The sequence below is a fragment of the Chrysochloris asiatica genome, unplaced genomic scaffold (genome assembly GCF_000296735.1).
Source record: "Chrysochloris asiatica unplaced genomic scaffold, ChrAsi1.0 scaffold00060, whole genome shotgun sequence".
Classification (NCBI taxonomy): Eukaryota; Metazoa; Chordata; class Mammalia; order Afrosoricida; family Chrysochloridae; genus Chrysochloris; species Chrysochloris asiatica.
Window position 1 is genome coordinate 7441777 of NW_006408578.1, and position 13943 is coordinate 7455719.

The following is a 13943-nucleotide window of genomic DNA, read 5'->3' on the forward strand; positions in this document are numbered from 1 at the left end:
CTTGCGGTCCAGTGTGTTATCCTACAGTGCAACACAAGGACTATTGGTGTATATAAATAGGATCATGCAATACCTTTCCTTTCATGGCTCTGGCTTTTTTCACTCATCATAATGTTTTCGAGGTTCGTCCACCAGAACTTCATTCCTTCTTATGGTGGAATAATACCCCATTAAACATATATACTGCATTTTGTTTATGCATCCACCTGTTAATGGACATATGGTTGCTTCTAGCTTTTGAATATAAGCATTTTAAATAATTCCTAGAAATGTAAGATGTAAATGAGGAACCACGCGAAGCAAGTAGGGTAACTATTGTGCCATGGAGTGGAACGTAACCATTGAGATGAAACAAAGTGTATGATTTATTGAATGTAAAGCTAATGATCTTGTAAGTAAACTACTCAATTTACAATAAAGTTAAAATAGTGATAGTAATACCTAAGGGCTCTACAAACATGCAGCAGCACTGCTAATTCCTTACTTCCCAGTATCTTTCTATTCTAATGTATATTTCAGATCAATTGCATCTTGGGCCATGATGCATCTTAGACCATCTCCATTGAACATCCTAGCTCAGAAAAGATGCTAAACTCATGCTTGTTAACTAGCCAAATTAATGAATCCATCTGGCAACTCTACACTGAAGAAGCCCTTAAAACAAAGTGGATTTTTCAGAATACTTAGTGATAGAGAGCAAATAAAAATGGAAATTGCTCCAAAGGACAGATTGTTCACAAGTTGTTTTAGGTGCCATTGAGTTGGTACCAACACAAAATACTGACCAGTCCCTACACCAACCTCACAATCATTGTTTCATTTGAACACATTGCTGCTGCCACTGTGCCAATCCAGCTCATTGGGGGTCAGGGGGAGGAGTCTTCCTCTTTTTCTACGACCCTCCACTTTACCAAACATGATATCCTTCTCCAGTGACTGGTACCTCCTGACAATGTCTGAAGTGTGGTCATCCAGGCTTCCAAGGAGCACTCTGGCTGTAGTTTTTCTAACACAGTTTGTCCTTTGGGCAGTCTTTCAATAGTCTCTTCCAACACCATAACTCAAAAGCATCAATTCTTCTACAGTCTTCCTTATTCACTGTCAAACTTTGACGTGCATATGAGGTTATTGAAAATACCATGGCTTGGGTCAGGCACACCTTAGTCCCCAAACTGACATCTTTGTTTTTCAGCACTTTAAAAAGGTCTTGTGTAGCAGATCTGCCTAGGGCAATATGTCATTTGAGTTCTTGACTGCTGCTTCCATGAGTGTTGATGGTTGATCTAAGCAAAATTAAGTCTTTGACAATTTCAATCTTTTCTCCTTTTATATGGTTGTTGTTTATTGGTCCGGTGGTAAGGATTTTGCTTTCTTTTCATTAAGGCACAACACATACCTAAGGCTGTGAACTTTGATCTTCATCAGTAAGTATTTTAAGTCCTCTTGGCTTTCAGTAAGCAAGGTTGTATCATCTGCATATAGCAGGTTGTTCATGAGCCTTCCTCCAATCCTGATGCCATGTTCTTCTTCATGTAATCCAGCTTCTCAAATTATTTGCACGATACACAGAGTGAATAAGTATGATGAACAAATGCAACCCTGGCACACACCTTTCCTAGTTTTAAACCATTTGGTGTTCCCTTGTTCTGTCAAACAACTGCCTCTTGATCTGTGTACAGGTTCCTCATGAGCACAATGAAGTGTTCTGGAATACTCATTCTCCACAATGTTGTCCATAGCTTGTTATGACCCACACAATCGAAAGCCTTTGTATAGTCAATAAAACACAGGTAAACATCTTTCTGGTATTCTCTGGTTTCAGCCAAGATCCATCTGACATCGTGAATGATATCCTTGTTCCACGTCCTCTTCTAAAACTGGCTTGAACCTCTGGAAATTCTCTGTCAATGTTTGGTTGCAGCCATTTTTGTATCTTTAGCAAAATTTTACTTGCATGCAGTATTGATAATCTTGTCCAATGAATTACACATTCCACTGTGTCACTTCTTGAAATGGGTACAAATATGGATCGCTTCCAGTCAGTTGGCCAGGTAGCTGTCTTCCAAATTTCTTGACATAGATGAGTGAGTGCCTCCAATGCTACCTCACTTTGTTGAAAGATTTCAATTTGTATTCCATCATTCTCAGTGCCTTATTCTTTGCCAATGCCTTCAATGCACCTTGGACTTCTTCCTTCAGTATCATTGGCTCTTGATCATATGCTACCTCTTGAAATGGTTAAACATCAGCCATTTCTTTTTGGTACTGTAACTCTGTGTATTCCTTCTATCTTCTTTTGATGCTTTCTGTATCATTCAATAATTTGCCCAGAGAATCCTTTACTACTTCAAATCGAGGCTTGAATTTTTTCTTCCGTTTCCTCAGCTTAGCAAATGCTGAGCATATTCTTCCCTTTTGATTTTCTAACTCCAGGTCTTTCCATATTTCATTATAATATTTGACTTTGTCTCCTTGAGCTGATCTTTTCAATTTTCTATTCAACTCTTTTGCTTCCTCATTTCTGCCAGTTGCTTTAGCATCTCTATGTTGAAGAGTCAAGTTTCAGAGTCTCTTCTGACATCCATCTTGGTCTTTTCCTTCTTTCTTGTCTTCTTAATAACCTTTTGCTGTCTTCCTGTATGACATTCTTGATGTCCTCCCACAACTCTTCTGTCTTTAGTGTCTAACATATCAAATCTGTTCTTCAAATGATATTTAAATTCAGATGGGGGAATCTCTGAATGCGGCTGTCATGGCAGGAGACGAGAAGGATCCCTTGAACTATTTCGCGGCTTACAGGAGCCGCAGTTCAGGCTCCTCAGACGAGAAGGAGGAGACATGTCGCAGGGCTCCGGATCCGGCGAAGTCTGCGGGCGGCTGTGGAAACAAAGCAGCAAAGCAGCTGCCGAATTCGACGAGCTATTACTATTACGGAGCGTAACTTGCCCGGCCTTTCTCTACAATCCACTCAGCAAGCAGATAGACTGGGAGAGACACGTGGTCAAGGCGCCCGAGGAGCCTCCGAAAGAATTGAAAAATATGGAAGTCCAACTATGTCCCACCTCCGGAGACGTACACTACTGAAAAGAAACCACCACCTCCAGATGTGGATATGGCAATAAATGGTCTGACATATATGAGGACAATGGTGATGATGCCCCCCAGAATGCTAAGAATGCAAAGCTTCTACCAGAGGGGGAGGAGACAGTGGCATCAGATGAAGAAAAAGAAAAACATACATCTAAAAAGCGTAAGATGGAATCAGGAGAACCAGCAAAGAAGAAAAAGTAGAAAACAACAAATGACAAAGAATTTCTGGATTGTGAAGCTTGTTGAAATGTTTCTTTGGACAGATTAAGTTGATAGTATAAATTACTCTGACACAACATCACCATGAAAGTACCTATGTTAGAAGTATTGTCCTAGGAACTTTCCACTGAAGACTTCATTTTTTATTTAAAACTTAACTGGTGACTTGTGATTATGGAATTGACAACACTTAAGCATTCTTGCTATCATAAAATTGGTGACATGCATTGAGCGTTTAAGGGGCTCTGGTAGCGTAGTGGTTACGAATCTTAAGGTCAGCAGTTCAAACTACCAGCTGCTCCACAGGAGAAAGATGAGGCTTTGTACTCCCGTAAAGATTTACAGCCTCAGAAACCCTATACAGGGTCCCTGTGAGTCGGAACCAACTCCATGGCACATAACAACAACAACAACATTGAGAGTTTGGTCATATGTTGACATGCCGATGTTCTACGAAACTTTTGTAAAGGAATATATTTTTAAAGTGAATATATTGTAATTACTGTGAACTTGTGGGGTGCTTTTCAATAGTATGTGTACAGTGTATATAGATCATGGAAATAAAGTACTTATTCAATATTACTGTTATCGCACAACATGAACATTTGAATGTGATAAGTACCCTCTATGCCAGGTGAGTTTTAGGTTGTAAAAGTATTACTGTTTAGGGAGTGCCTCCTATGGTCCAAGTGCTTTGTGTGTATGTTATCTCTGTTCCTTAACTTAATAAAGTATTTACCTTTTACAATTAAAAAAAAAATCAGATGGGATGTGTTCATACTCATCTTTTGGCTCTCGTGGACTTGCTTTAATTTTCTTCAGCTTCAGCCTTAACTTGCATAAGTGCAATTGATGGTCTGTTCCACAGTCTGCCCCTGGTCTAGTTCTGGCTGATGATATGGAGCTTCTTCCCGCCCCCTCAACCCCAGTCTCTTTGCACAGCTGTAGTCAATTTGATTTCTGTGTATTCCATCTGGTGAGGACCATGTGTATAGTTGCTTTTTTTTTTTTTTTTTTCAGGATCCAATCCTAGCTTTATTAACAGAAAGCCAGCTGTCTGAAAGACAGGGAGGATGATCTCTCAAGGCTGGCCTCCCAACTCACAAACACAAGCACTTTATACAGATCAGTGTACAAAAAGCATTTGATCTGTTTTTCTTTACATTTCACAGTGAGGTGAGTAATAACAGAATCTTGTCTCTTTATCTTGAAAAACATTTCATTCCCAGCATCCTTAGGACCGTTGATTGAGACAATTATCTCCAGTGGCCTTCAGCTTAATCTAAAGGCTTAGACATATCTTATTTTGTTTCCAGAGGCCATAAAACTAAAACTCAAAACAGTTTTTCTAAGGGGAGATGAGAGAGTTCTTTGTGTGTGTGTGTGTGTGTGTGTGTGTGTTTGTTTGTTTTTTTCCTGAGAGGCAGAACCTAGAATTCTTAATGGCAAAGATTTCATGTTTTCATTTCCCCACTCTTATTTTTAAAACTCATTTCTATGCAATTTATTGCAAGTGGAACTAATCACTCTGATCTCTAGCGTTCAATTTTGGGTTAAATGGATCAACTTTGGGGTGAGTGAGACAAGTTTTACATAATGCTATACAACAAGGTGAGCAATGAATACAGCAGAAAACAAGTATCCCAAAGATGCTCCCAATTCCCAGTATCAACACATGCAGCCCTCCTACATCCGGCAGCCAGGAGCATAATTTCTCAGTGTCTGTGCCAAAGAAACACTCCCTCCGTTTCACATCAGACACAGTATCTTTAACATCTTTTAATGTTTGCTCCATCATCTCAGAATCATCTGAAAGATTAAAGCAACACAGTCCTTTAAATTCTTCACAGCTGTGATTATGTCTCAAAAGCAGATAATCAATGGTGACTTGGTTTTCCTATGCTGCCTGTCTAAACTGTCCTAGTTCTACACTCAGGGCACTAACTGTCTGAGAGGGTGGTGGCATTCAAGGCCTTAACCATGGAACAGGCAAGTCTGCTGATTTCTATATTTAAAGAGACAGCCATCACCGGCATGACAAACAAGTACAAGGCTACGTATTCTGCAAGGCTAAACAAATGTAGATCATTGCAACAGTAGGGAAATAAATTACTTTATCAGATAACCTGACTCTTTGGGTCTTACAAGTCCTGAATTTGGAGCAGGAAAGTCGTAGGTCTTCCAAAAGTACAGGCCTCTCCTCACAGTGGAGTTAATGGACATGTAGGAGATGGTCTTAGTTCCATAAGAACTGCCCTGCTGGAGCTGTGTTACAGAACTACTAACTCCAATAAGTCAGGAAGTAAAGGATTGTTCACATACAATCCCCCTTTAAATAGAAATCCGACTCAATCAAGATCCCTTCTTGCCCAGGTATATCTAAACATTTTCATTCCGGCAATAGGGGATTAGATCTGAGTGTCTAACCCATAGTAGCTTTAATCCCAGCTTGAGATCAGAGGAAGAATTCATGGCCCAGTATTGTCCAGGATTTTTCTTGACTCCTGTGTGGTGAGTCCAGGTCTTGAAGCCCACAAATTTGAGAGCAGTAGGGGGTCTTCCAAAGCCAGTACCCTTCTCCTCTAACTGGGAGTCACATCATGATCTCCAGGCTGGAAGGGGTAGAGGTTACCGGAGGAAGTTCGAGAAATCCCTGAGGCCGGTTGCCAGAAATGTTGCCAAATGGAAACAAGGGCTTGCCACCTATCACTGTAGTCAATCACAGAGATGGGGAGACTGAACTCCAATCTAAGCTTTATTAACAGAAAGCCAGCAGTCTGGGGGACAGGGAGGATGATCCCTCAAGACTGGCCTCCTATAGTTGCCTTTTATGTTGTTGTAAAAAAGGTATTTGCAATGAAGAAGTCATTGGTCTTACACAAGTCTATCATGCGATCTCTAGCATCGTTTCTATTACCAAGGCCATATTTTCCAATGACTGATCCTTCCTCTTTACTTCCAACCTTTGCATTCCAATTGCCAGTAATTATCAATACACCTTGATTACATGTTTGATCAGTTTCCGACTGAAGAAATTGATAGAATTATTCCATTTCATCATCATTGACTTCAGTGGTCGGTGTGTACATTTGAATACTAGTGGTATTAACTGGTTTTCCTTCTAGGCAGATAGATATTATCCTATCACAGATAGCATTGTACTTCAAGACAGATTGTGAAATGTTCTTTTCGATGATGAATGTGACACCATTCTTCTTCAATTTGTCATTCCCAGCATGTAAACCAAGTGATTGTCAGGCACAAAATGGCCAATAGCAGTCCATTTCAACTTACTAATGCCTAGGATATTGATGTTTATGCATTCCACTTCATTTTTGACAATTTCCAATTTTCCCAGAGTCATATTTCATATGACTTATTTCATATGACATTTTTCATATTTCATATGACATTCCATGTTCCAATTATTAATGGATGTTTCTAGCTGTTTCTCTTCATTTTGAGTTGTGTCCCATCCGCAAGTGAAGGTCCTAAGGGCTTTACTTCATTTGCATCATCATGGTCATCTAAGTATGGTTCATAAGTTATAACTGTATTAATGCTGAGACTTCTGGGGTAGAACAAGCCCTTCTGTTTGTTATTTCTCAACCCCTCAATCATTAGCTCCTTGCAACTTCCCTAGGCTCTGGTGTGAAACCATTCTAGACTCCCATCCTCAGTAGAATCATTCTCACCTAGGGAAATAAAGTTCTTTCCTGAAATCTAGCATCAGATCTGTTTTCATAAATTCGACCCTCAAAGATCACATTAAGCATCAGAATTCCATCTTTCATCTTCCAGGAGGCACCTCTGCCACATCATACTTTCATCGATGCAAGCTTGACTCTTATCTGCCAGAAACCATCCAAGACCCAAATGCTCCCCACCTGAGAAGAACGTCTACACCCTCAACAAGGTGACAGCAAGCCTTCATACCGAAAAGATTTGCAGACTTTCCAGTGTCAGGTTGAAGGCTCGCAGAGCCCTCACATTTCTATAGAAGGACAGAGCTTTCTCCATCTCACACATGCTAAAAGTTTAGGGGGAAAGTGGAATTAAAAGGTAATAGAATTTTTCCAAAAACTCTTTGAAGTCCCTTCTCAGTCATCAATCTCCTTAGGGAGATTGTTTCTTTTTAATGATAAAGTGCATGACAAGCTATGGATAACATTGAGAAGAATGTATTCCCGAGCATTTAATTGTGCTCATGGGGAATCTGTACATAGACCAAGAGGCAGTTATTTGAATAGAAGGAGATACTGAAAGGTTTAAAATTAGGAAAGGTGTGTGCCTGGGTTATATTCTTTCACCATACTCAGTCAATCTGTATGCTGAGCAAATAGTCCGAGAAACTGAATCATATGAAGAAGAATGTGGCATCCACATTAACAACCTGTGATATGCAGATGATACAACCTTGCTTGCTGAAAGCCAAGAGGACTTAAAATACTTACTTTGAAGGTCAAAGGCCACTTAAAATACTTACTTTGAAGGTCAGTATGAGTTGCACTTCAATGAAAAGAAAACAAAAATTCTCACAACTGGACCAATAAACAACATCCATATAAATGGAGAAAAGATTGAAGTTGTCAAATACTTCATTTCACTTGGATCAACCATCAACACTCATGGAAACAGCAGCAGCACAAATTTGCAGCACGAGACTTCTTTAAAGTGCTCAAAAGTGAAGAAATCAGTGTGAGGACTAAGGTGCACCTGACCCAAGCCATGGTATTTTCAGTAGCCTCATATGCATGTGAAACATGACAAATAATAAGGAATATTGTAGAACCATAGAAGAATTGATGCAGTTGAGCTATGGTGTTAGAGAAGAAAATGAAAAAGTACCAAGGACTGACAGAAGAACAAATAAATTTGTGTTGGAAGAAGTATAGCCAAAATGCTCTTTAGAACCCAGGACTGTGAGACTTCATCTCTCATATGTCAGGCATATTATTAGGAGGGGCCAGTCCCTGGAGACAGGAGCTCTGGTAGCCTAGTGGTTACGAATCGGGCTGCAAACCTTAAGGTCAGTGGTTCGAAACTACCAGCCGCTCCGCGGGAGAAAGATGAGGCTTTCTACTCCCGTAAAGATTTACACCCTCGGAAACCCTGTACAGGGTCGCTATGGGTCGGAACCGACTCGACGGCACTTAACAACAACAAGTCCCTGGAGAAGGACATCATGTTTGTTAAAGTGGAGGGACAGCGAAAAAGAGGAAGACTCCCAAAGAGATGGATTTGGCACAATGGCAGTAGCAACAGGTTCAAGCAAAACAGCAATTGTGAGGGTAGCACAAGCCTGGGCAGTGTTTCATTCTGCTGTGCATAGGATCTCTATGAGTTGGAACTGATTGGACAGCACTAAACAACATGTTTTGCAACTATGTTCTCCCATTCTTGATAATAATGTTCCTTAATATAAAAAAAGTTTTTAATTTTGATGAAGCCCAATTTTTTTTTCTTTTGTTCATGATTTTTATTGACATATCATAGACTCCATCATCGGATACAAGGTCAGAAAGATGTACCTCTATGTTTTCATCCAGGAATAAATAAGATTTTTACTCTAATATTTCAGACTATGTACAGGAAACAGTCGCTGGAGAAGGATGTCATGCTGGGTAACGTGGAGGGTCAGAGAAAAAGAGGAAGACCCCTAACGAGGTGGATCAGCCAGGTGGCATCATTGATGGCGTCAAGTGTGGCAGCGGTAGTGAGGTTGGCCCAGGATCGGACATTGTTCTGCTGTGCATGGGGTCGCTATGAGTCGGTTCCGACTTGATGGCACCTGACAACAACAACAACAACCTTTTTAGTTAATTTTTGTATATGGTGTGAGGTAGGGTCTGGTTTAATTTTTTTTTTTTTTTTTGCATATAGAAAGATAGTTGGCTCAATACCAATTGTTGAATTTACTATTCTTTGCCCTATTGAATGGACTTAGCACACTTGTCAAAACTCAACCATAAATGTATGGGTTTATTTCTAGTCTCTCAATTCTATTCCATTGATTTTACATATCTGTCCTTATATCCGCAGCACAATTTTTGGTTTTGAAATCAGAAAGGTTGAGTTCTCCAACTTTTTTTCCCAAGATTAATTTGGCTATTCTGGGCCCTTTGTAATTCCATATGAATTTAAGGATCAGTTTTTCCAAGTCTGAAAAAAAAAAGCTGTGGAATTTTTTTTCCTTCCCCCCTTAGGAATGCAGGGTTTTTTCGGCAGGGGGACATTGTTTCATTTGGGGGTTATATTTTTTTTATTATGTTTTAGGTGAAAGTTTACAGAGCAATTTCATTCAACAATTTATATGCATTTGTTTTGTAACATTCGTTGTAATTCCTCAATGCTCAATGTACACTCTTACCACTTCCTCCCTTGGCTCCCTATTTCCTTTTTTTTTTTTTGGCTTTGGGGCAAATGCTGTTGTTTAGGCCTCATTTGATGAATTATTCTGAGGCTTACTTTCTTTACAAGTGTTATTGTTCACTGTAAAAGCTTGTCTGTTGTTTGGCTGCAAGGTAATCCCCAAAGTTTGGGTTTAGGTCTCGGTTTGATGGGTGTCTAAGAGTCACAGTCTAGGAGTTCCAACAGTCTCTATCAGATCAGCAAATCTGGTCTTTCTTATGATTATGAATTTTGCTCTACATTTTTCTCCTATTATGTTCAGGACCTGCCTTCTATGGTCCCAACCAGAGCAGTTGTCAGGGGTTCCCAGGCACCATCTTGTTTTTCTGGTCTCAAGGTATTGGGGGCTGTGGTTTGTGTGGTGCTTTGGACTAACCGTTTCTTTGAGTCTTTGATTTTCTTCACTCTTCTTCCCTCTGCATGGGAAGAAGCCACGTGTTGTATCTTAGATGGCTACTTACTAACTTTTAAGGTTCCAGTCATCACTCACCACAGCAGTGAATTATATTATGCCAATTGATTTAAGTGTCCTCCAAGACTGTGGTCCCAAGCCCTCACATATTCCGACCAGGTGTTTGGATATGATGAAGAAGTTTGTCATAACTGCATTCCCTGCTACATATATTTCTATGGTCATAGGTATAGCCCCATTCTCCTACCCGTATCTGTTCAGATTGCAAGTCTGCCTATATATTGACTCGCAGATTATTGTTTCACTAATATTTCAGGAGTATGTAGGCTTTGGATATTTTTAGAAAGATCATTTGGAATATGCAGATCATCTTTGGTAGTACTGATATCTTAACAATATTAAGTCATCCTGGTGTGGTGCTATAGGATAATGCACTGGACCGCAAGGTTGATTTGAACTGCAAAGTTAGTGGTTCAAATTCACTAGCCACTCCTTGGAAACCCTATACAGGATCACTGTGAGTCAGAACTGACACAACGGCACTTAACAACAACAACAATCCATGAACATGAATATCTTTTTATCTATTTAGGTCTTCTTTAATTGCTTTCAGAATGTTTTGCACTTTTAGTGTACAAATCTTTCCCCTCCTTAGTTTTATTTATTCCTAGCTATCTTACTCTTTGAGGCCAATTAACAGACAATTAATCTGTTAGGCTGCTACCTGAAAGATTAGAAGTTTGAGTTTACCAGAGGGACCTCAGAGGAGAGGGCTAGCGATCTACTCCTGAAAAATCAGTCACTAAAAACCCTTTGCAACAATTTTACTCTGACACACATGAAGTCAGAATAATTCTTTTAAATGCTCTTATAAATGGAATTGGTTTATTAATTTCTTTCTCATGTTGTTAATTGTTGGTATGCAGAAATAGAACTGATTTCTGCATGCTAATACTGTACCTTCCAAATTCACTGAATTCATTTATAGCTCTAGCAATTTTCTTGTGGATTTTTTGGGAATGAGTCATTCTTTCCTAGTCTTTTATACACTTTGTAGGGTTTTTCAGTTTTTGGTTTTTTTTTTTGGGGGGGTACTTTTTCTGCTGTTGAAAACTGGACATTTGAAGATTAAAATAAGACCCTCACTTTTTTGCTGGGTTTGCCATTTTTGGGTTTTCTTTGGGTTGAATTTTTATTATTGAAAGCTGCAGCAGTCTGTTGGTTTGGTGACTTTTCCCAACAATTTTTGCAACAAGTATATTCCTTGCTATGAATGGTCCCATAAGTTCTGTCCCTTCAGCTTTTGTTCAGTTACTGTTTCAACAGAAATTTCTTTGAGCGCCAACAACTAAACAAAAAGAAAAAGAAAAACATCCCTACCAGTCTGCATTTTGGCTGGCACTGTGCTGGAGTGATCTGTCAGCACCTCACCAGGCTTACACTGAGCCAGAACTTGATGTATGGTGAAACATACGGTTTTTTCACATCTTTTCTGAGCATCTTATACAAAACATATATGTGGCTTTCTATATTTCCTTATATATATGGGTGCTTTTCAATGTCCCAGTTTCCCAAAGGAACTCTCTAGCTAGCTTCTTCTCCCAAACCTTAAGCAATCAATTGCATGTCTCAATCATACTCTTTGTTCCCAGGCAGCTATAGGTTGATCAGTTGCCTACTCCTTTGTATAGGGTATTTGTGAGGAACACCTGTCACTTTCCCACTCTGGGTAAGTTCCAACATCTGCAGAACAAAAGCCTTGCTCTGGTCCTGCAGGGAGCCACCAAACCAATTAAAACAAACAGATTTAACAATTTGTCAATAAGCTTGGATCTGCTCCCTCCAGAATCAGGGACTAGGGTCTCACGATGGGATCAAGGATAGGGACAGTGTGGGGTATTTTTATTTTGTTTTAAAGTGTCCATTCTGACTCATATCGACCCTGCATAGGGTTTTCCAGGACTTGTGGTGTGGTGGTGTAGAATCAGCACTGAACCGCGGCCCACAAGGTCAGCAGTTCAAACCCACCAGCTACTCCTCAGAAACCCTATACAGGATCGCTATGAGTCAGAACTGACTCGATCGCACTTAACAACAACAAAACTACTGGTGTGGCATTATAGGATCAGCATTGGACTTCAAACCATAGGTCAGCAATTCAAACACACCAACTGCTTCTCAGAAACCCTATGCATGGTCACTATGAGCCGGAACCAACTCAATGGTGAAATACCTCGTGGCCCAATTTTCAGCCAAGCAATAGGTAGGTATATAGTGGGGACAACACTAGTAGAGTATGCTTACCATGGAATGGTCAACCATTCAAAATCAAAAGACATTTTCCCAAGGACAAAGTTGAGAAAGGAAGTGAAGGTGGGTGGAGTGGAAACAGGAACCACAGGGAGGAAACGGGATAACTGTGGTTGCATGGAAGGGATTGTAATCACTGGAGATGAAGTCAAGTGTATGCTTTGTTGAATGTAAAACTGATGATCTTTTCTGTAAAACTTCACTCAGTTCACAGTAAAAAGTTTCCTTTTTAAAAAAGGGAAAATAGTAAAATATATAAAAAGTCAAATACAGTGCTAAAATAAGCACAAAGAACGTAAGTATTCAATACTATTCGGAACACATCTTTGAAATTTGCATTTCCAGGAAATCAAGGAAGGAATGATGATAATATCCTGTGTGCTCAGCCCTATTATAGGAAAATTAGAAACAGTCTTCTTGCAGCAGTGACTTGTTCTACATTTCATATTGTAGAAGAATGTCATATTATATACCACAATGTTGATTTAAACACCTTATAAAAGAAGTACAAAACCCTAATTGAGCCTTGACTCTAATTTCTCCCGGAATATAGCAGAATTGAAGTTAGAACCAGCACAATGCCCAAGGGCTCCTATGGAAGTCACTTGGCCTGTGGCTAAGATTCCAGAAGGATGACCACCTACAACATCCAGGTGGATGGGCAGGTCATTGTGACTGCACTGTAGAGGTTGTGATGAATATTCATGGAGGCTCAAAGCTCCCCCCAGAAAGCAGGGTCTACACTGGGGGAGAGGGGGCGGGGCGGGTGGATGAAGGTGGGAGCTGTCCACACTTCTGGTCACTAGAGGAGCATAGGGAAAAAGAACATGCAACTCATGCATCCCTCTAGCTATGTTAAATTGTACCCTAATCAAGGCAGTACACAAGGGTGTGGTGCAGCTGGAATTCACACAGTCTGGGCTTCTCCTAGAATTGTTGTTCCTGTTTGACATGATACCGTTGTCCGTCCTGCAGGACACATTACAATTAACAGTCTCATTCTGCTGTTCATGCTGCCATGAACTTTTTAAGATTTGAAACAAAAAGCTTGTTTAACTAATAAGACATTTGACTTGAAAGAAAAGCTATCAAGGATTCATTTCTCTCATAATGATGAATGGAACATACTGAAACCCTTCAGGCATGATGGCGGACTAGGCAGATGCACTACACAAACCACTACAACAAAAATACCAGAGATTAAATAAAACAGATACAGATGACAACTCTGGAAGCTTGAACTTCAGAAGAAAGGTTAGAGAGGTGGATGGAATGCTTGCTTGGAGGCGAGGCTGAGCAGGGATGGTGATCCAGGGAGACTGGCTGATGCAGCAACATGATCTTGTAAGCAGCCTAAGCAGTAGAAGGAGGCCTAGCAGAACATATTCACATGGGCAACAGAAAATGTGCAATTTCTTCTTTTTCTTTATGCTCCTCTGGTGACCAGAAGAGTGGGCAGTGCCCACCTTCATCCACTCCCCATTGCAGACCCTGATTTCCG

General features: G+C 40.1%; 1 pseudogene; it reads left to right on the plus strand.

Annotated features, from left to right (window-relative positions):
* The first annotated feature begins 2752 nt into the window (after positions 1-2752).
* On the plus strand, positions 2753-3291 carry LOC102841985 (annotated as a pseudogene).
* Positions 3292-13943: the final 10652 nt, after the last annotated feature.